The sequence below is a fragment of the Mustela putorius genome, unplaced genomic scaffold (genome assembly GCF_011764305.1).
Source record: "Mustela putorius furo isolate JIRA1106 unplaced genomic scaffold, ASM1176430v1.1 tig00000275_pilon_pilon_pilon, whole genome shotgun sequence".
NCBI classification, from domain to species: Eukaryota; Metazoa; Chordata; class Mammalia; order Carnivora; family Mustelidae; genus Mustela; species Mustela putorius.
Genome location: NW_025421341.1, coordinates 15,963,077 through 15,984,713, shown reverse-complemented (window position 1 = coordinate 15,984,713; position 21,637 = coordinate 15,963,077). Strand labels below are relative to the sequence as shown.

At 34.5% G+C, this 21,637-nt stretch overlaps 1 long non-coding RNA gene across 1 annotated transcript in view; it reads left to right on the top strand.

Annotated features, from left to right (window-relative positions):
• Positions 1-25: 25 nt before the first annotated feature.
• LOC101673633 overlaps positions 26-21,637 on the top strand; it is a 42,777-nt gene continuing 21,165 nt past the window's right edge. Inside the window, exons 1-2 of the long non-coding RNA XR_001181977.2 lie at positions 26-190; positions 310-377. This is a non-coding gene — a long non-coding RNA (uncharacterized LOC101673633). The remainder of the gene's footprint in view (positions 191-309; positions 378-21,637) is intronic.

Here is a 21,637-nt window from a genome sequence, read left to right as displayed (position 1 = left end):
TTCACTGGTCCACTTGGTAGTCTCATGTTATGGAGCTGATGGTAGAGGCCCAACTCTCAGGGCTGGTAGCATCCTATCAAATTCAATGAGTCCTCCAAATCTTCTATTTTTAGGATCACATGAGGATTTTTACAAAAACATGTTGCCTGTGCTTTATCACTTTACCTCATTCTGATTCAACAATTTTTTGGTAATTGACCCCAGGAATATGGATTTCTTTAATAATCATAACTGTCCATAGACCAACCTTAGTTCAGTAAACACAGTTATATAATACTTCAATATTTTTGACCATCTGTCATGTTTAAGTCCCTATTCTAGGTGCTATGTGGTGATACAGAAAGGAGCAAGACTTGGCACCTGCTTTAAAGAGGAAGGTAAGTCATAAATAATTCACCACAATAAAAGTGAGAAATAAGAAGTGCTAAACAAAAGCACTAGCTCATGGGATCAGATTGATGATTAAACATGCACTGATTTTCGTGGGTAAAGCTGGAGGCAGTTCCCAAGAGAAGGTGAGTTATATTAGGTCTGTGGGATTGAGAGAGAATATGGCCTCAGGCTCAGGAATCAGACAAGTTTGGATTTGAATTTACAACTCCACCTTGATGTCTTCCCTTTGATGAGATTCAATTTCTCCTAAGAAAAATGGGACAAATGAGATAATGCATTGATTAATGCGTGTAAAGTCCTTAGGTTAATGCCTGGCGCATTGCAAACATTCAGTGAATGTAAGTGGATGGTGATGATGACAATGATAAGGAAAAAAAGAGAAAAATCACTTATTATGGCTTCAACTCATAAAGATTAATTCTTATCCCATCTTTGCCTTTAGTTTCAACAATTTCTTCTCCATCTGCAAACACGCACATACACACAAATACACACACACAGACATACACACACCTTATGGATATGCTAACTAAACAGTATGTTAGAGACTAGTTGTAATTATTTGAATAAATAGGGCAAGAAAGAGCACATAAGTGAAAGAAAGCAGAAAATATAAAGGGTCAAGCCAAGGGGTTCTTGGCAGAAAGAGGATAGATGATAGGCCAATAAGAAGAAAGAAGAGAGAAACTTGAGATGATGCTGGAAAATAAAGCTCAGACCATGCAGTCCGTCAGAGATCAGATTAAGGATTTTGATCTTTCTCCTAAGAACAATGGTAAATTGCTGAAGTGTTTATGCAGATTACTTCCATAATCAGATTTACATTTGGGTAGTTTCTACAACCAACATGGGGCTTGAACTCACAACCCTCAGATCAAGAGTTGCATGCTTTACCGACTGAGCCAGTCAGGTGCCCCAGATTTGCATTTGGAATCTAATACTCTATCTGCATGAAGTGAGAACAGTTTAAAGGGTGCCAGAGTAGAGGCTTGACTGGGTACGAGACTATTTTCAGGGGTCCATCTGAGAGATGGTGGCAGCTTAAACTAGAGTGGGAATGATGGTGTAAGGAAGTGAAGATGATAGAGATACAGATACAGACATATTCTTATAACTAGATTTGGTGATTAAAAAAAGTGTTAAGGAAGATTCCCAAATTTATGATTATTGTAACTGGATAGATGGTGCTGCCTTTGTCTGAATTAGGAAAAAAAAAAAAAAAAAAAACGCTTTATTGCTTGACACAGGTAACTATAGGTTCAGTTTCATAGACGACCATTGAAACACTGTCCTAGGCAGTTCAATATGCCAGTTCAGTGCTAGGAAGATAAGTCTGAGTAGGAGATACAAATTTAAGGACAATCTATGTTCAGGTAGCAGTTCAAGTGATAGCCAGGAATGGAATCCCTGATGAGAAGTTAAGAATGACAGAGGTAGGAGACCCAAGAATGAGCCCAGTGGAAATCCCAGCACAGGTAGTGGATAATGAATTGATGGTGGAAATCACTCTGACCTGGAATCATTCTGACTGTTAGGAGTAACAGCTATTCAAGTGTAAGTCTGCAGAAAAAGGATCACTGGATCCACTGAAAGATGTGTTTTTTTCAGATAAGCTGAAAAAATAACCCATAAAATAATATGAGTTTATAATAATGATAAAAAGTGTTATAGAAATGATAACCATGTAATATAATAGGAATAAGGCAAAGATGTGCTTTTGAGAGGAAAAGTTGATGTGCCAATGAAGACATGGCTGTTCTTTAATCCATACTCAGGGCCTTGAATATCTTATACATATTCAGAAATATAGCACTTGACTGGGTATTAACTCTGCCTATGATCAGAGGATAACTCAGTAAAGGAAAGAATTTTAAAGGTCAGTTTGGGCGGAATGTAGGAGAATTCTGAGCTAATTCTGGTAAATGGTTTTGACATCTTAACACTGAGGCATGAAAACATTGACTAGCTAGCACATAAAAGCCAGTCTGTATCTTCAATGTCATTCCTAAAGAAAAATTCTATATCTTTCTTTTCTTAGCTTTTCAGAAAATTTTGGGTAACATGAAGGCTAGAGATCATGACTAGAGCAGTTTATTAAAAAATATAATCATTTCAATTTACTGAAGTAAGCTGTCTGGAAGTAATAAATGGATATAGAAAATGCGAACAGCCCATGGCAGCAAATGAAAAATTCAGAAATAATATTATAATGGAGACTGCCTCTGTGAACACTGCAAAGATGGTTTTAAAGTGCGGTCATGAATTTATTTTTCAGATTTAAGAAACATTAGTCAGAAATACTAACATGTCAGATTTTATTTTAAAGATATCTCACCCATCTGGTTGGTATATACATGAGAAATCAAGAAGGTTTTTAACTTCTTTTTCTGTGTTTAACTTCAGTTATAAGATTTTTATTATAAATTGGACTCATTTCAATAATATCTACCAAGGGATCAATGAACTATAAATCTCAGGATAGGTTAGCATAACACAACCAAGAGTATAAAAAAAATCAAAGAGAAGGAGCCTTGATATGGAATTAAACAAACCAACCAGTCTTGCCATGTGAGTTCAAACTCTCAAAGTTATGTCAATGCACCCTACGGGGAAATTTTACCCAGCCTTTGGAAATTCCATTCTCTGTACTAATTAGCTAGGAGGGCATATTCAATACTAGATTATACTTTTCCTTTTTTGAGATCTACTTGGCCAATGGACAATTACTTTCCCCTGAAATTGCTTAATGTTTTGCTTGTTTATTTTTAGATATGGAATCTTATTTTCCTCTACTCTGGTCTTCGTTTGTTTATTTAAAGTAACATTAGCTCTACGTTATATAAAAGCCATAATTATTCCCTCTGGCTTATTTATTTTAAAACAGAACTACTTACTCTTCAAATGGTAGGTCAAAAAGTTGTTTCTTTGTACTAGAATATGCTGTTTGCAACAATTATACAATTATAAGATGATAATAAATACGTTATTTGCAAATAATTGTACCATGTAGACACGGACACTTGGAAATTGTTACACAGCCCTTCTAGACCCTGTGAGTAACAGAAATTCAGTACTTAATTGTTCATTATCATGAACTTTTATTTTAACTCATTGTTATCAAAAGAAATTATTCTAAAATTTAAAAAAAGCATTAATAAGCAATTAAGTAAAGAGGTATAAATTTATATCCTACAATAAAAAGTCCGTTACAGCAAGAACATTTAAATCACTTTCAGTACACTTGAAAGGACCGCTCAGCATCTGTTTCCCACATATATTCCATCTACATGTAAATTAATTTCCCAGGTTTCTCACTGACTGGTGGTTGAATAGCTCCATATGCTTCCAGGTTTAAGGGGTGTAACAAGAAGCCAGGAGAGGGAGCAGCTCTAAGTACTTCCACCATCACCACCTTAGACCGGATTGGGTCAGATATTCTCAGCTGCTGGTGTCTAGGGATGCTTCTGAGTGAGCATCTTGCGTCCTGTCTTGGAAGAAAGGTGTTATGTCTAGGCTGGAACATGTTAGGCAAAGTGAGATGGGCTAGTGCTGGTTACCTTTCATGTTTAATCAAGTGTTAAAATGCAAAGTCTGTTAATTAAAAATTAATTACATACACTATTCGTGAGTTTTTTTGTGTGTAATATTATTTTTTACTTTTTAGAAAGAGCTTACAAAACTATGAATAAAATAAGGTCAATTTGCTTTTTAGCTTTTTTGCCTTTTTTTTTTTTTGAGAGAGAGAGAGAGAGAGAATGAGTACAAATAGGGGGAGGGGCAGAGGAAGAGAAAGAATCTGCAGCAGACTCCATGGGCAGCATGGAGCCCAAGGCAAAGCTAATCTCACAACCCTGAGATTCAAGACCTGAGCAGAAATCAAGAGTCAGAGGCTTAACTGACTAGGCCACACAGTCACCCCAAATTTACTCTTTAATAAGTAGTTTAGAAATCTATATATTTTAAAAGATTTTTATTACCCCACTTTACTGTCTAAAGGTCCAAGATTGGATGGTAAATTACACAGTTGCCTCTTCCTTCCTCATCTTAGCCACATTAATCTAGAATTTTCCCATGTCGTGGACTTTGTACATGCTGCTCCCTGAACCTGAAAAACCATCCCTCCAAAATCCATTACTTTGGAGCACATTGTTCCTTTAGGGAAACTTCTCTGAATTTCTAGACTATGTTAGGTCTTAAAGGAGAGAGCTTCTTTTTATAGCACTGGATTTTTTTCTTCTTTAAAACTTTGGTCACAGCTTAAATTGGATATCAATTAGTGTTTTTATTTTATTTTCTATCTTACTCAGTAGTGTAAATCCAGAGCCTAGCACAATGCCATCACATATTAAATAAATGAATTTACTTAACTAAATAAAATAAAATAAAATAAATGGTGAAAAAGTGCCTGGATAGAAGATGCAAAATGGGGGTTAAGAAAGTGTTTTAAGATCAAGTATGCATGTATTTAAATATATATATATATATATATATATATATATATATATAGCCAGTAGAAAAGAAAAGATTGAAGACACAAGGAAGAGCAGAGCTCCTGATAAACCAAAAGTTTGGGCTGACACTAGCAATGCAACACATTTTCCATTAGAAACAAGAGAGGAGAAGAAAAATTAAATTGCATGTGTAAGAATCTTGCTACGTTATGGCAGGAATTTGTAAGAGTATTTAATAATAAATTCTATAAATTTTTTTTTTCTGGAAAAAAAAAAAAGGAAGGAAGGGAGAGAAGGAAGGAGCGTGGAGAAGATTTGAGGTAGCTCTGGTAGGGATTGGAGAGAACTCTGACTGTAAAAATGAGAATGAATGATGGGGAGCATCCCAGAACTCAACTGAATAGAAGACTGAATTGGTTGTGGAAGACTTACCTCCTTGGTCATTAGATATTTTCCAGTACCTCTCGGTAGCTTAGGGCAGGAATAGAGACGAACGATTGGCTGACCCCAAGGTTGAAGTTTTACTACATTGACAGGGAATTGCACATGCTGACAATCATACAAGATCTGTCATTTTTTACAACAGTTTTTTCAAAACCATTGCATTTGCTTACTCTCTTACTCCACGGGAATCTCTTCTCAACTGTCATTTTATCGGAGTTCTTCCCTGATGATTCCATTCAAAATATTACTTCAGTTTTTATTTTTATATATTTAATATATTTTGTTTTCCTTTTAGTTCTTGCCATTATGTGGTTTAATATTATATAATTTATTCGTTCCTTCCTTCCTTCCTTCCTTTTTTGTATTTCTATCTCCTCTTCAAAATTATACTATATGAGAGTAGGAACATTTAAAAATTGTTAGACCCCAGCTCTAACTATACCCAGAATATAATAGGAACTTACTCAATATTCAAATTCATTCATAATTTAAATGATTATGTCAAAGACTGAGCACAAAGAACTTTATAGAGAGAAATTGGGGGGGAGGTAAGATAAGGATATAAAAAGTGTTAAGTTGGGGCACCTGGAAGGCTCAGTCACTTAAGCATCTGCCTTCAGCTCAGGTCATGATCCCAGGGTCCCGGGTTTGAGCCCCACATCAGTCATCCTCCTCACAGGAAACCTGCTTCTTGATCTCTTCCCTGCTTGAACTCTTGCTATTGTTCTTTCTCAAATAAATAAATAAATAAAATGTTTAAAAAGTGATGTTTATTTTCAACTTTTTGAGGAACCTCCATGCTGTTTTCCAGAGTGGCTGCACCAGCTTGCATTCCCACCAATGGTGTAGGAGGGTTTCCCTTTATCCACCTCCACGCCAGCATCTGTCCTTTCCTGACTTGTTAATTTTAGCCATTGTGACTGGCATGAGGTGGTATCTCGTGGTTTTGATCTGTATTTCCCTGATGCCAAGTGATATTGGAGCACTTTTTCATGTGTCTGTTGACCATCTGGTGTCTGTTGATCATCTGGATCTCTTCTTTGCAGAAATGTCTGTTCATGTCTTCTGCCCATTTCTTGATTGGATTCTTTGTTCTTTGGGTGTTGAGTTTGATAAGTTCTTTACAGATTTTGGATACCAACCCTTTATCTGATATGTTGTTTGCAAATATCTTTTCCCATTCTGTCAGTTGTCTTTTGGTTTTATTGACTGTGTCCTTTGCTGTGCAAAAGCTTTTGATCTTGATGAAGTCCCAATAGTTTAGTTTTGCCCTTGCTTCCCTTGCCTTTGTTGATGTTTCTAGAAGAAGTTGCTGTGGCTGAGGTCGAAGAGGTTGCTGCCTATGTTCTCCTTGAGGATTTTGATGGATTCCTTTCTCACATTGAGGTCTTTCATCCATTTGGAGTCTATTTTTGTGTGTGGTGTAAGAAAGTGGTCCAGTTTCATTTTTCTGCATGTGGCTGTCCAATTTTCCCAAAACCATTTGTTGAAGAGACTGTCTTTTATCCATTGGACATTTTTTCCTGTCTTGTCAAAAATTAGTTGACCATAGAGTTGAGGGTCCATTTCTGGGCTCTCTATTCTGTTCTACTGATCTATGTGTCTGCTTTTGTGCCAGTACCATACTGATGATGACAGCTTTGTAATACAGCTTGAAGTTTGGAATTGTGATGTCACCAACTTTGGCTTTTTTTTTTCAACATTCCTCTGGCTATATGATGTCTTTTCTGGTTCCATATAAATTTTAGGATTATTTGTTCTATTTCTTTGAAAAAATGGATGGTATTTTTATAGGGATTGCATTAAACATGTAGATTGCTTCAGCTAACATAGACATTTTCACAATATTTGTTCTTCAAATCCATGAGCATGGGATGTTTTTCCATTTCTTTTTGTTTTCCTCAATTTCTTTCATGAGCACTTTATAGTTTTCTGAGTACAGATTCTTTGGCTCTTTGGTTAGGTTTATTCCTAGGTATCTTATGGTTTTGGATGCAATTGTAAATGGGATTGACTCCTTAATTTCTCTTTCTTCTCTCTTGTTGTTGGTGTATAGAAATGCAAATAATTTCTGTGCATTGATTTTATATCTTGATACTTTACTGAATTCCTGTACAAGTTCTAGCAGTTTTGGAGTGGAGTCTTGGATTTTCCACATAAAGTATCATATCATCTGCAAAGAGTGATAGTTTGACTTCTTCACCGATTTGGATACCTTTAATTTCTTTTTGTTGTCTGATTGCCGAAGCTAGGACTTCTAGTACTTTATTGAATAGCAGTGGTGATAATAGACATCCCTGCCATGTTCCTGACCTTAGTGGAAAAGCTCTCAGATTTTTTTCCATTGAGAATGATATTCGCTGTGTGTTTTTCATAGATGGCTTTGATGATATTGAGGTATGTACCCTCTATCCCTACCCTTTGAAAAGTTTTGATCAAGAAAGGATGCTGTAGGGGCGCCTGAGTGGCTCAGTGGATTAAGCCGCTGCCTTCGGCTCAGGTCATGATCTCAGGGTCCTGGGATCAAGTCCCGCATCAGGCTTTCTGCTCAGCAGGGAGCCTGCTTCCCTCTCTCTCTCTCTCTGGCTGCCTCTCTGTCTACTTGTGATTTCTCTCTGTCAAATAAATAAATCTTAAAAAAAAAAAAGAAAGAAAGAAAGGATGCTGTACTTTGTCAAATGCTTTTTCAGTATGTATTGAAAATATTATATGGTTCTTGTTCTTTCTTTTATTAATGTATTGTATCATTGATTGATTTGTGGATATTGAGCCAACCTTGCAGCCTTGGGATAAATCCCAATTCGTCATAGTGAATAATCCTTTTAAAGTACTGTTGGATCCTATTGGCTGTATGTTGGTGAGAATTTTTGCATTTGTTTTCATCAAGGATATTGATCGGTAATTCTCCTTGTTGATGGGGTCTTTGGTTTGGACTTAAGGTAATGCTGGCCTCATAAAATGAGTTTGGAAGTTTTCTTTCCATTTCTATTTTTTGGAACAGTTTCGGGAGAATAGGAATTAATTCTTCTTTAAATGCTTAGTAGAATTCTCCTCGGAAGCCATCTGGCCCTGGCTCTTGTTTCTTGGGAGATTTTTGAAGACAGCTTCAATCTCCTTACTGGTGATGGGTCTGTTAAGGTTTTCTATTTCATCCTGGTTCAGTTGTGGTAGTTTATATGTCTCTAGGAATGCATCCATTTCTTCCAGATTGTCAAATGTGTTGGTGTATAGTTGCTCATAATATGTTCTTATAATTGTTTGTATGTCTTTGGTGTTGGTTGTGATCTCTCCTCTGTCATTCATGATTTTATTTATTTGGGTCCTTTCTCTTTTCTTTTTGATAAGTCTGGCCAGGGGTTTGTCAATCTTATTAATTCTTTCAAAGACCCAGCTCCTAGTTTCATTGATTTGTTCTATTTTTGTTTTGTTTTGTTTTTTGTTTTTTGTTTGTTTCTATTTCATTGATTTTTGCTCTAATCTTTATGATTTCTATTCTCCTGCTGGGTTTAGACTTTTTTTGTTGTTCTTTCTCCAGCTCCTTTAGGTGTAGGTTTAGGTTGTGTATTTCAGACCTTTCTTTTTTCTTGAGAAAGGCTTGTATCGCTATATATTTTCCTCTCAGGACTGCCTTTCCTGTGTCCCACAGATTTTGAATAGTTGTGTTTTCATTATCATATGTTTCCATGAATTTTTTCAATTCTTCTTTAATTTCCTGGCTAACCCATTCTTTCTTTAGTAGGATGCTCTGTAGTCTCCATGTATTTGAGTTCTTTCCAAATTGTCTGTTGTGATTGAGTTCTAGCTTCAGAGAATTGTGGCCTGAAAACATGCAGGGAATGCTCCCCAATATTTTGGTACAAGTTGAGACCTGATTTGTGACCCAGGATATGATCTATTCTGAAGAATGTTCCATGTGCACTAGAGAAGAATGTGTATTTTGTTGCTTCAGGATGGAATGTTCTGAATATATCTATGATGTCCATCTGGTCCAGTGTGTCATTTAAGGCCTTCATTTCCTTACTGAACTTTTACTTGGATGTTCTGTCCATTCCAGTGAGGAGGGTGTTAAAGTCCCCTACTATTATTGTATTATTTTCAATGTGTTTCTTTGATTTTTTTATTAATTGGTTTATGTAGTTGGCTGCTCCCATGTTAGGGGCATAAATATTAAAAAAAATTGTTAGATCTTATTTTTTAGTATGACATAGTGTTCTTCTTCATCTCTTAGTCTAGTCTTTGACTTAAAATCTAATTTAACTGATAAAGGATTGCCACCCCAGCATTCTTTTGATGTCCATTAGCATGGTAAATTGTTTTCCACCCTCTCACTTTAAATCTGGAGGTGTCTTTTGGTTTAAAATGAGTTTCTTATAGATAGCATATTGATGGGTTTTGTTTTTTTATCCATTCTGATACCCTGTATCTTTTGATTGGGGCATTTAGCCCATTAACATTCAGGGTAACTATTGAGAGATATGAATTTAGTGTCATTGTGTTGCCTGTAAGGTGACTATTACTGTATATTATCTCTGTTCCTTTTCAGTCTACTACTTTTAGGCTCTCTCTTTGCTTAGAGGACCCCTTTCAATATTTCCTGTAGAGCTGGTTTGGTGTTTACAAGTTCTTTGAGTTTTTGTTTGTCCTGGAAGCTTTTTATCTTTTCTTCTATTTTCAGTGATAACCTAGCTGATTATAGTATTCTTGGCAGCATGTTTTTCTCATTTAGTGTTCTGAATATATTATGCCAGTTCTTTCTGTCCTGCCAGGTCTCTGTGGATAAGTCTGCTGCCAGTTTAATATTTTTACCATTGTATGTTACAGACTTCTTGTTTCAGGCTGCTTTCAGGATTTTCTCTTTGTCACTAAGACTTGTAAGTTTTACTATTAGATGATAGGGTGTGGACCTATTCTTATTGATGTTGAGGGAGATTCTCTGCACCTCCTGGATTTTGAAGCTTGTTCCCTTTCCATATTAGGGAAATTCTCTATAATAATTTGCTCCAATATACCTTCTGCCCCACTCTCTCTTTCTTCTTCTTCTGGAATCCCAATTATTCTAATGTTGTTTCATCTTATGGTATCACTTATCTCTTGAATTCTCCCCTCGTGGTCCAGTAGTTGTTTGTCTCTCTTTTGCTCGGTCTTTATGCTCTATCATTTGGTCTTCTATATCACTAATTTTCTCTTCTGCTTCATTTATCCTAGCAGTAAGAGCCTCCATTTTTTATTGAACCTCATTAATAGCTTTTTTTTATTTCAGCTTGGTTAGATTTTAGTTTTTTTATTTCTCCAGAAAGGGCTTTTATTTCTCCAGACAGGGTTTTTCTAATATTTCCCATGCCTTTTTTGAACCCAGCTAGCACCTTGAGAATCATCATTCTGAACTCTGGATCTGACATATTACCAACATCCATATTGATTAGGTCCCTAGCCTTTGGTACTGCCTCTTGTTTCTTTTTTTTTTTTTTTGGTGGTGAGTTTTTCCACCTAGTCATTTTATGTAGATAAGAATATATGAACAAGAGAATAAAATACTTTCAGAAAGTGGTCGATTTTCTGTTTCTAGAATTGCTGCTCTTCTTCTCTTCGATCTCCTGTTGGATTTGTAGGCATTTGGAATGTTTTGATAACTATCTAGCTGAACTCCTACTGCCTGATGTCATCTCAGCCTGCTATTCCTCTGCCACCTTGACTCCTCCTTCCTCAAATAACATTTTAAAATTTCTTCCATAAAGACCAATTTGAAAGGATTCATACAGTAATAGAGACATTGTGGAAGCTGTTTTTAGTTAGTGGTTCATTATATTCATGGTTTTGTAAACCAGGTAATCATAACTCTAGATAGACTACTATTCCTTTTGGGGACATGGAATCAAGAGTTAGGGACAGCTCTCAAATGTTAGGGATAAATGAAAGCCACAAGTGTTACACTCAAAAAAAGGGGGGGAAAGTTCAGAAATGTAGATATGTAGATATGTATTCTCCATAAGAATAAGTCAACTAAAATCTAGGGATGCCTTCTGTTGGAAAGTAATAAACACGGAGATCCATTGGACAAAACCAGGAGTCCAGAGACACAATGTGCATCAGGTACCAGTACTTCATTCTTTTTAGGGCTGAATAATATTCTATTTTAAAGATATACCACATTTGTTTATCCATCTTTCAGCTGATAGACATTTGAGTTGTTTTCATTTCTGGCTATTATGAATAATTGTTATGAACATTCATTTATACATTTTTGTGTGTTCTTAGAATTTTATTTCTGTTTCATAATGATTCATTATATTTTCCAAGTAATTTCTGCATTTTAAAGTATTGCAAAGCAGAAGCAAGGAACTACATTTCCCAAAATCTCTCTTCATTTGATTCCTAGTTAGAATATGCCCATGAGAGACTCCTTAGTGATATTTGAAAGGTCAAAGAGAAGGAAAGGTCATTATTTTACAGAGGTAGTTGACACCAGACACCTGAGGTAAATGTATTTTTGAGCCAGCTGGATCTTCATTTCCTTCAGCTCAAAATAATCCACAGGTCAAAGTGGCATATTCTGTTCCCTCTTGATATAAACCCATACATGCCTAAAAGAGGTCCAGGAAAACAATACCATATAGAAAGGAAGCTATGACTCCATTTCCATTTTTAGTTATATCATAAAGCTTTTAAAAAAAATTGAAAAAGGAATGAAAAGTAATGGAAATTAAATCCAAATTCACATTCAAAATCACTCCAGCTGCATAATGAGTGATAATCAATAATCATGTTCTCCCACTGTGTTTATCCATTTCACTGCAACTTGCTAATCGAGAGGGATTGCACTCTGTTAAAAATATTTGGGTCTTGATATTCAGTCAGACATGAGAATCTTCTCACTACAGGAAAAAAAAAAAAAGTAATGGAGACTCTGGGGCATATTGGGAAATAAAAGGAAGCTATTAAGTTGGTAATTTTATGCAGGAAGAAATCAAAGCACCAGAAGAGAAAGAATAAGAAAAGGGTAAGTCTTTCAGGAAGTGCCAAGCTGTCTCCTGTGATATTTTTACATAACAAATACAACTTTTTTACTTAATCAACAATGTAGAGAGTAAGTATTAGGATGACTCTACATGAGCTGAACATAGTAGAAAATATTGTTGGAGAGAAAATGAGAGAACTTGCTGATAATACAGTACTTGCAAAACAAGCTTGTGCTATTTCCCTCTTGACACCGTGTCTGTTGTCTACCAGGGCAATCATATCCAACAGTAATTGTCTAACAATTGTTCCGTACTGAGAAAATACTTCTGATTACAGACATTAACACGTTTAGGCATTAAACCTCCTCACTGTAATTACCCTTGAGCTTATTTTCACAAATGAATTAATATGCTGATCACTTGGACTAATACAACCAGCAAAAGGGTGATGAATTGCTTCCAAATCAGATAAAATGAAGCATGACATCATTTAATTAATTTCATGGAAGTGGGGGGTTAAGGCAGAAAGAAAACATTTCCACTGGGGCTATTTTGCCAGAATGGGGTGTGAAGTCTGGGCAGGAAGAAGGGAAAAATAGGTGAGACGCGGTATTACTGAAAGCTTCTTTGTTTTTGAGTAAGTGGGTTTGCATACTCCCTCTTACCACTTGACACAGTGATACTTTTGTAGCCAAGTGCCCAGAGCAGGGCAATTGAGTGCCCCAGTGGAATGACTTAGAAGGCAAAATGTGTGTGTTTCTCCATTCTAATGCTGAAGATAATTTGCCTTCCTGAGTGAGTAGCTTGAACTAAAAGGATACAAATATCAAAAACTTGATTTTTGATAAAAAATAAATAACATAAAAAATAAAAAATAAATAAAAATGAAACAAGCAAACAGAAAGCAAAGACAGACGGGGGACACCTGGGTGACTCAGTTAGTTAAGTGTCTGCCTTCACCTCAGGTCATGATCTCAGGGTCCTGGGATTAAGACCCCGTGTCAGGTTTCCTGCCCAGCGGGGAGTCTGCTTCTCCCTCTCTCTTTGATCCTACTCGTCCTGCCTGTGCTCTCTCTATGTTGGTCTCAAATAAATTGATAAAATATTTATCTGAAAAAAAAAAAAAAAGCAAAGACACGTAGAAAAAGATGTGCTAACAGTTGTGATTAGGGCATAAAATAAATTCTCCTTCCTCATAACCAACAAGTAAGGAATAGTGGGAAGGAACAATGTGGCCGGGTGAACAGGTAGTGAATGTTCCTGATGTGGGTCCAGAGGTGACTCACTTGCATGACTGTGAGGATAGTAATCCATCTTCCTGACTATATCCATGTTGTTCAGTCACAAAAAAAAAAAAAAAAAAAAAAAAAAGCTTTAGAAAAGCTACTGGCAAATCAATAGTCCTTTATTTAGATCATGGTTTGATTTCTTCCACTATCTCCTACCCATTCCTGTCTTTGAAGAAGCTAGAATCACCTCGCTAGGGATTTTTAAAGAAAACATGTTTGATTTAAGGTGGTTTCCTTCAAACTTTATGTGAAGCTATTTTTGAGATGCAGAACTGCGGTATACCTATTAAAAATCCCATTGATAATAAGACAAATTAAAAACTTGAGATGTTTGAGTTACCACTTTACATTCTTTTTATAGAAAAAATCATAGTTATGTTTTAAATCACATAATAGTAAATAAAGGCTTAAGGTTTTTTTAGTCATTGGTTTTCCATTTTTGAGTAACAGTGCATAACTTTGCAAACAACGGGCTCTAAGCAATGCTTGTTAATTAAATTTATATATATGAGAATACAAGCTCAGTAATCCTACAATCTGATTTGGATCTCAGCTGCGTACTGTGTGACTTTAGGCAACCTGTTTCAAGTCTGCATTTTCTTAACTATGAAATGAGCTCAATCGCACATATAGGCTTGGATAAAGATTTGATGTAGGAAACATATAAAGTAGCTTGCATTCAATAACTATTGATTTTTTTTCTTTTCATCAATTGTTGAAATTGCCAACATTTATTGTTAGCAATTGTTAATGTTAATCTCACATCCATTCAAAGCACAGCCACACCTATACCAAATATACTTCCCTCCTTAACATCTCTATGCTGCTCCTATTCTTACCCATCTTCAAATGTTTTTTTATAAACAGTGAGGACAATCATCTTAAAATATAAATTGGGTTTGTCGTATTCTGTACTTTAATGCCCTTCAGTTACCTGAATTTATACTTCAAATGAAACCCAAACTTCTTTCCATTCCTATGTTCTTTGACTCCTACTTTCCCAGTTCATCCCTATTGCTCTGTAGCTAAGTTCTTCTATTTAAATATTAAAGAAAACATAAACATCAAGAGTCTAAATAATGAGCACAGAGTGGGAAAGTTTTAGTGTCCAATAAGGAGCCCAATTTAGCAGAGTCTTAGCTCTGGAAGAGGAGGTTGGAGAAAGAGTAGATTTTGTAAAGCCAAAAAGAAAAACAAAAGAGGGAACTGTTCAAGACTAAGTGAGAAGCCTCTGGAAATACAGGATGGACTGTTGGTGTAGTCTTGCTTGTCTGGTGAATGTTGTGGGCTGTGTAGTTTATGCTAAGCATGTGGACAGTCTGCCTGGATGGTGGGGTCCAGCTGCTTCCACTATGATGTCACCATGTCAGAGTCAGGATGATGGTATCTAGGCAAGTCCACTCCATATCTCCCAGGCCGGGCGGCCAGGTCTGCATTGGTCCCAGCCATACTGGTCTTCTTTCATTTCTGGAATACACATGCCTGGCTTGAGGTTTTTGAAGATGCTCTTCCTTCTTCTTGAAACATTCTTCTACACTTCATCTATCTCTCTACTTCTCTTCCTTCGGAGCTCACCTAAAATTCTACCTCCTCCAAGAGATCTTTCCTGACCACCACTTTATCTCCTCATATCATTCTTTACCTCAGCTCATTTTTCTTCATTGCACTTAGAATAATGTGGAACCATTCTACTTCTTTACTTATGTATATATGTGCCACTCATGCATGCAGGCATACATCTATGTCTCTATTTATCTATTTATTTGCTAGTCTCTATCCTATTAGGCTTTAAACTGCATTTGCAGAGCAAGCTACAGAAGAGAAATAGGATTGTTTTTCACCTCATTTTCTTTAATTCAACAGGCAAAAGGGAAGCTATGATGACTGAATGAGTGTCAAAAAATCTAGTTATAGTTAATTCATAGGTATTACATAGAGATACCACTCACATTCTTTGGGGTTATTAACAGTGGATCAAAATGAATATTCCTTTAGTAAAAAGCCTAAAACTTCATTTCTGTATGTGTAGTGTTAATATTCAAATATTTGTATGCAGTCAGCCTTTGGAGCAAGCAAATGTCCTCTAACTGCAATTTCAGACTGGTCAAGGTAACAGACCTTTTTCATTAAGTACTTCCAAATTTCTAATCTATCCATGAACGTGAAAAATCTGTGCTAATTAAAGCCTGTCATATAGGCCAATAGTGCAGAGAGGCCCTGGGAGGTTCCTAAAATTTAAAGGAGCAGCTTCTGTATTAAACACAACTAGGATTTTCTGCACCATAATGCAAGATGTGGTTTCATTCTGGTTTTGTTACCTGATTTATGAGCCACTGTTAAAATGCTCAGTGGGATTTTCACCTTGTAAAATGTTGATCAATTTTTGTAGCTAGAAAAAGGAAAACTGCTCAATGTAGAGAACATTTGCTAGAACAAATTTAGTGGGTAAAATTCCCACTTCTTTTACATCATCCTGTCATGTGTCCCAAGGATTTCAAACTCAAATGTCTTCAGAGGTTTGGCAGAGTGATTTTATTTCTTATTGGCAGCTGAGCTGTACAAAATGGAGACTTCTCAGCTAGCTAGGGGTAGTCACTGTCAGTTCCAGAAAATTCTTGCTATGCAAAAACAAATCCATGAATGCAGTTTTGTCCAATTTTTTAATTTTTCAAGAGAAGTTAGATATCAAAATTTTTCAAAAATTATGTATATAATAGAAAACATACAAATTTTGTTTATTTATTTATTTATTTATTTATTATATAATGAGAGCAATTAATGGAAAAGTTCTGAAACATGACATGAACCAACAACAGAGGTCTGTGGGTTAAGCATTCTCTTCCAATTTGTGGCTTCTGTACTAAATCATGCTTTTATTCTTCAGAGCAACACTATTCATTAGACATGTAACATAGAGCCACGTATGTAATTTTAAGTTTTCTAGTAGCCACGTTAAAAGGAATAAAAAGAATCAGGTAAATGTAATGTAAACAATGTATTTTACTTAACTTAATATATCTGAAGTATTGTACTTTGACTACATATTCGATATAAAAATTATAGATAGTATATTTTACATTCCTTTTACTATATTATATCCTTGAAATGTGGAGTGCACTTTACACTCACAGTGCATCTCAATGTGTAACAATCAACAAAGTCATTCAACAAGTTATGCTGTGCTCACCGTAAGTGTTGCTACCATATCTGTTTCATTTTTAATGGCCACATAATATTCATGACATTCACAAACCATAAGTTATTTATCCAGTTCTTGAATGTTAGACATTTAGGTTGTTCCTATTTTTCATTAAAATGAACCATATCATGATTAATATTCTTATACAGAGTTTTTCTGAAGAAAATTTCCAGAAATTTAATTTCTGAGTTGAAGTGGCCAAAACAATAAATAAATAAATAAATGAAAGGTCAAAGTTTGTGCCAGTGCCAATGTACATCCTGATTTATATTTTATGTGAAAATCCCTTTCCTTAATCTGACCATAACTTTTTTTAGCATTACTTATCTCATAGGGAAAAAAATGATGCCTCATCATTTTAATTTTTATTTACTTTGCTATACTGTTTGAATATTTTCATGTTTATTAGCCAAATGATTTTTTTCTTGTCAAGATGGCATCATTATTTTCATTTTGATGCATTTCTTCTAAAAACAGCAATACTACATAAAATAGAGCTGGAAACACAAGAAGTGGATAGGTTAGATGCAAATTTATGAAGTTAAATATGATTGAAAAATGTCCTTTTGCTCATTTTTAAATCTTGTATTGATCTTTACACTGTTGTTTTGTCAGAAATATTTGCATATTAAATTATAAAACTTTAACTTACCATATATATTGCAAATCATAATTTCCAGTTTAATTTTTTTATCTCTTTTTTTCACTGCATGAAAGTTTTCTTTTTTTTTTTTTTCACGTTATTGGATCACTTTACTCAGTCATTTTTATTATAGTTTCCTTGTCTGGTTTATGGATAGAATTTATGCAAGATTATTTAAAAGCAAGATTATTTAAATTTATTTTTTAAAATAAATATTTTAGTAGTGCCTGGGTGGCTCAATCAGTTGACCAACTGACTGTTGATTTAGGCTCAGATCATGATCTCAAGGTTGTCAGATCAGCCCTGCATTGGGTCCTGTGCTGGGCAAGGGGCCAGCTTCGGATAGTTTCCTTCTGCCCCTCCCCCCACACTTGAGCTCTCTCTTGCTCAAATAAATAGATAAATAAAATCTTAAAAAAATAAAAATTTCATTTATATAAAATCATTTATGTCTCTAGTTGATTATTAATGTATCATCATTAGTCACTAGTAATGTTTAGGGATTGCAAAGTTGGTTTTCATTTGCAGACAACAACTAAGATTCATAGAGCTTTTTGATATCAGAGTCAATGGTCAGCATTTTTCTAAAAACAACTTCACTGCACTGTTTTCTAGGTTAGCATAGTAGGTCAATATTTAAGAAAAATATTAAGAAAAAGTTTCCATTTCAATGATGGGTCCTACATAGCATCTGTATCTCTTTCACCTTCTCTTGGAAATTACCCACTTTTCAAAAATAATGAAAAGTCAAAACACAAATTCCATCTTTGTTGGAGTTAGGGGAAACCAATAGGTGGAAATTGTATTATAACAGTTGAAAATTAAGTAGTGAGCAAAAACAGAGAGGAGATAGCCATGAATGCAAACACCTTTTCAAATCTCAGAATTGCAATTCTCTAAAGTAAAATGCATATACCAAAGTGAAAAGTAGAAAGTTCTATTTGCAGAAGGAACTAGATGTATGGGGGTGATTTATGGAACTTCTTTATTATCAGTTTGGTTCTGAAAAGCAGAAAAAAATGAGTTGAACAAAGGGGTGTTTTGTTTTGTTTTGTTTTGTTTTTAAAGGCTAAAGTTTCAGGCAATAACCAAGCTTATATTAGAAGTTGGGGAAGTAGGGAAGGTGTTTTAGTGAAGTTGGAAAGGTGTTTGCTTTTCACTACTGCTAATGAGAAGAAAAAATGAAGCTAACTCATAAAAATTTCTTGTTAGCCAAAAACACAGTTCTAGGTTGTTCACTACAGTAGCCTTCTGCAAATAGCTGGTCCAGGAAAATTCACCTTACTGAAAGATGAGTTGGAGGGATCAATGTAGGGTCAATACAAACATGCTGTCAAAAAAGCTATCAAATTACTCAAAAGAAAAGTTTGCCATAAGTCAGATGAAACATATTGCATTTTCTCATGAATTAAAAACTTAAGTAATTACCTCTGTAAAACAAGAGTGTAAAGTATATATACAAAGATTCAAAGAATGGATGGTGAGAAAACAGAAGGAACTAAAATATAGGGTAGCAGAAATCAAGACATGAAGAAATAAATGAAAACTTTACACACACAAACATCACAGCAAACTGGAAAAATTACGAGACTATAGAAAGCATAGTAAGGGACATAGAGGAAAAGAATGATTAATTAAAAATGAACAGAGATAATTTTAAAGAACTAGACAGAAAAATATAGATATGGAGTAAAACAAATGAGATCTAATATATGTATAGAATTTCCAAAGTACGAAACTGGCTGCATAGAATAAGGAATAAAATTAAAAAATGAGAAATGTATACAGAAATAAAAGTAAGACATTTTAAATGTGCAGATTGAAAAGGCATATTATGCCTCAGGAAATTAAAAATAATTTTCAACATCTAAGATAAATAAAGAATGGTTTCTATAGTCAAGGTGAAAGATCAATTCATTTATTTATGAAAAATAAATCAAGCTGAGCTTAGACTTTCCACAGCATTCAAAGTTGGAAAGCAGTAGAATAAAACTTTTGATACCACAAGAAAAAGTAAAAAATAAAAAAACTATGCTAGAATATTATGTTAAGTCAAATATCATTCAAACATGGAAGGAACATCAGCACTTTTAAAACTGTAAGAGTTCAGGAATATCTTGTCCATGGGGTTTTTGGTAAAATGACTAAAAGATCATTCAAAATCAATTGTAAAAGTAAGCAGTAACAAAGTAAGTATAACAAAGTAAAAACAAAGTAAAAAACAAAGTAAAAAAGCAAGTGTAACAAAGTAAGCACTAGTAGACCAAAAAAAAAAAAAAAAAAAAAAAAAAGATTTTTTTTTTTTAATTTTATTTTATTTCTTTGCTGAAGAGAGGTTGTCCCAGAATACAGGAGCCAGGCTGAAAGTGTTCCCAAATATTGAACAATATGATCATGAAAAGAAATAAAAACAGTAATGAGTTATAATAATCTGAATAAAATAAGAATCCACGAGCCCATTCTGATAGTAAATACTATGTAAATAACAGGAAACTATTCCTTATAGTGCAATGCTTACCACGCTTAATCCATGATAAATCTAGTAGAGAAAAATACAACTAACAACATATGACCTAAGTAAAATAAGGTGTATCTAATGGATACTCCTTAGTTACCAATGTTTATCTGATGGATGTACATCATACTTTAAATGCTAAGAAGAGAGACTACATTTTATTCCCATGAGTCCCCAAACTGACTGTATGTTACTACCCCAAAACTTCTATGTATTCTCCAAATGTAGAAATTGTATATTACCAGATTTCAAAGCTATGAAATGAAAAATTAGTAAAAATTCCGATAACAAAAGACTATATTGCAGAGGTCAGAAGGTAATGAGTTAAACTAAAAAGCAAAAATGCTAGAAAAGAATAATTATAATAATAATAAATACACGTGGGGATACACTCAATGTAATGCTCAAAACAAATTTACTTATATTTAGAAATACTTAATGTGCTTATATTAACAGATGAGAATAAATATTAATAAAGAAGTTAAATTGCCCAATCAAAAAGTTTGGGACAAAACCAAGAAGATAAAAGAGAAAATGAGAGTGAAGATATAAAAAGATGCTTAGTATTACACATAGTGACATTCATTTAGATTAAAATAACGCTGTTATACAACTTCTAGCTAACCAAATTAGACATGCCTGGAAGTTTAATAACTGTGTTGGCAAGGTATTCAGAGACTGGCACTCTCTTACTTGCTGGTGATGGTATAAATGAGTATGAACTTATGGGAATGTGCCTTGACTGATGCCAGCACACATTATTAACCCATCTCCTTTTATAGAGCAATTCCACCCCTAGGTGTTTGTCTCAGGAGTACACTGCATGGTTGAGAAAGACTCCTAAGAGGTTGTTTGTTGAAGTATTGTTTGTGATGTAAAACAGCAGAAACAACCTCAAGGTCTATCAATAAAGAACTGGCTAAGCAAAATATGTGGGATCTGTCTATGCAGTGGACTACTACACAACCAACTAAATGAACAAGAAAGCTCTTTTTGTAGTGATATGGACCAATACCCACTTTCTGTATTGTGGACTATAAAAAACAGTATGTAGAATGGAGGTAAACAAAATCTACCTTTTGCTAAGAAATTTAAAAGTTTATATTTTTGTTTTATCGACATAAAGAATATTCCTAACGTTAAAGAATATTTCTAATGTTAATGATCGTGGTCTCCATGGAGAGGATTTCTGTAAATATATGGTGCATATTCTTTTATAGTCATTTAATTTGTACTGAATAAAAATAAATAAGATCATGGTTATATTTAAAAGAATGGAAAACGACAAAAGTGTTGAAGAAAATATATTGGTTTATTGTATCTTATGTGAAGGCAGTAGAATGTTTTCTCTAGCACCTGGGAAATGCACTAAAAGCAATAGAGTTAATTAAAATGCCCTCTATATGTTAAAAAAGTGAGTAAACAAGCCTGGTGGGCCCATTTTCCTTTAAAACTCCATTATTATGCACTTGAATAAATGCTAATTAATCCCTTAGAATAGGGTTAATCCCTCAAATGTCACCACCTATATGTTACCACTACCAGTTTATACAGTATTTTAGTGTGTTAATTAAAAGTATATTTTATGATGCACTAATGGCTTCTTTTCTAGTTGAAATGCATTTTCATCACTGCTCATCATATTTGGTAAGTTTTTAATATTTAAGAGCAGAATTCTCAAAAGCTAAAATTTTTTTATAAGAGACTGAAATCTATTTTTATATAATTTCTAAATAACCAGGATTTG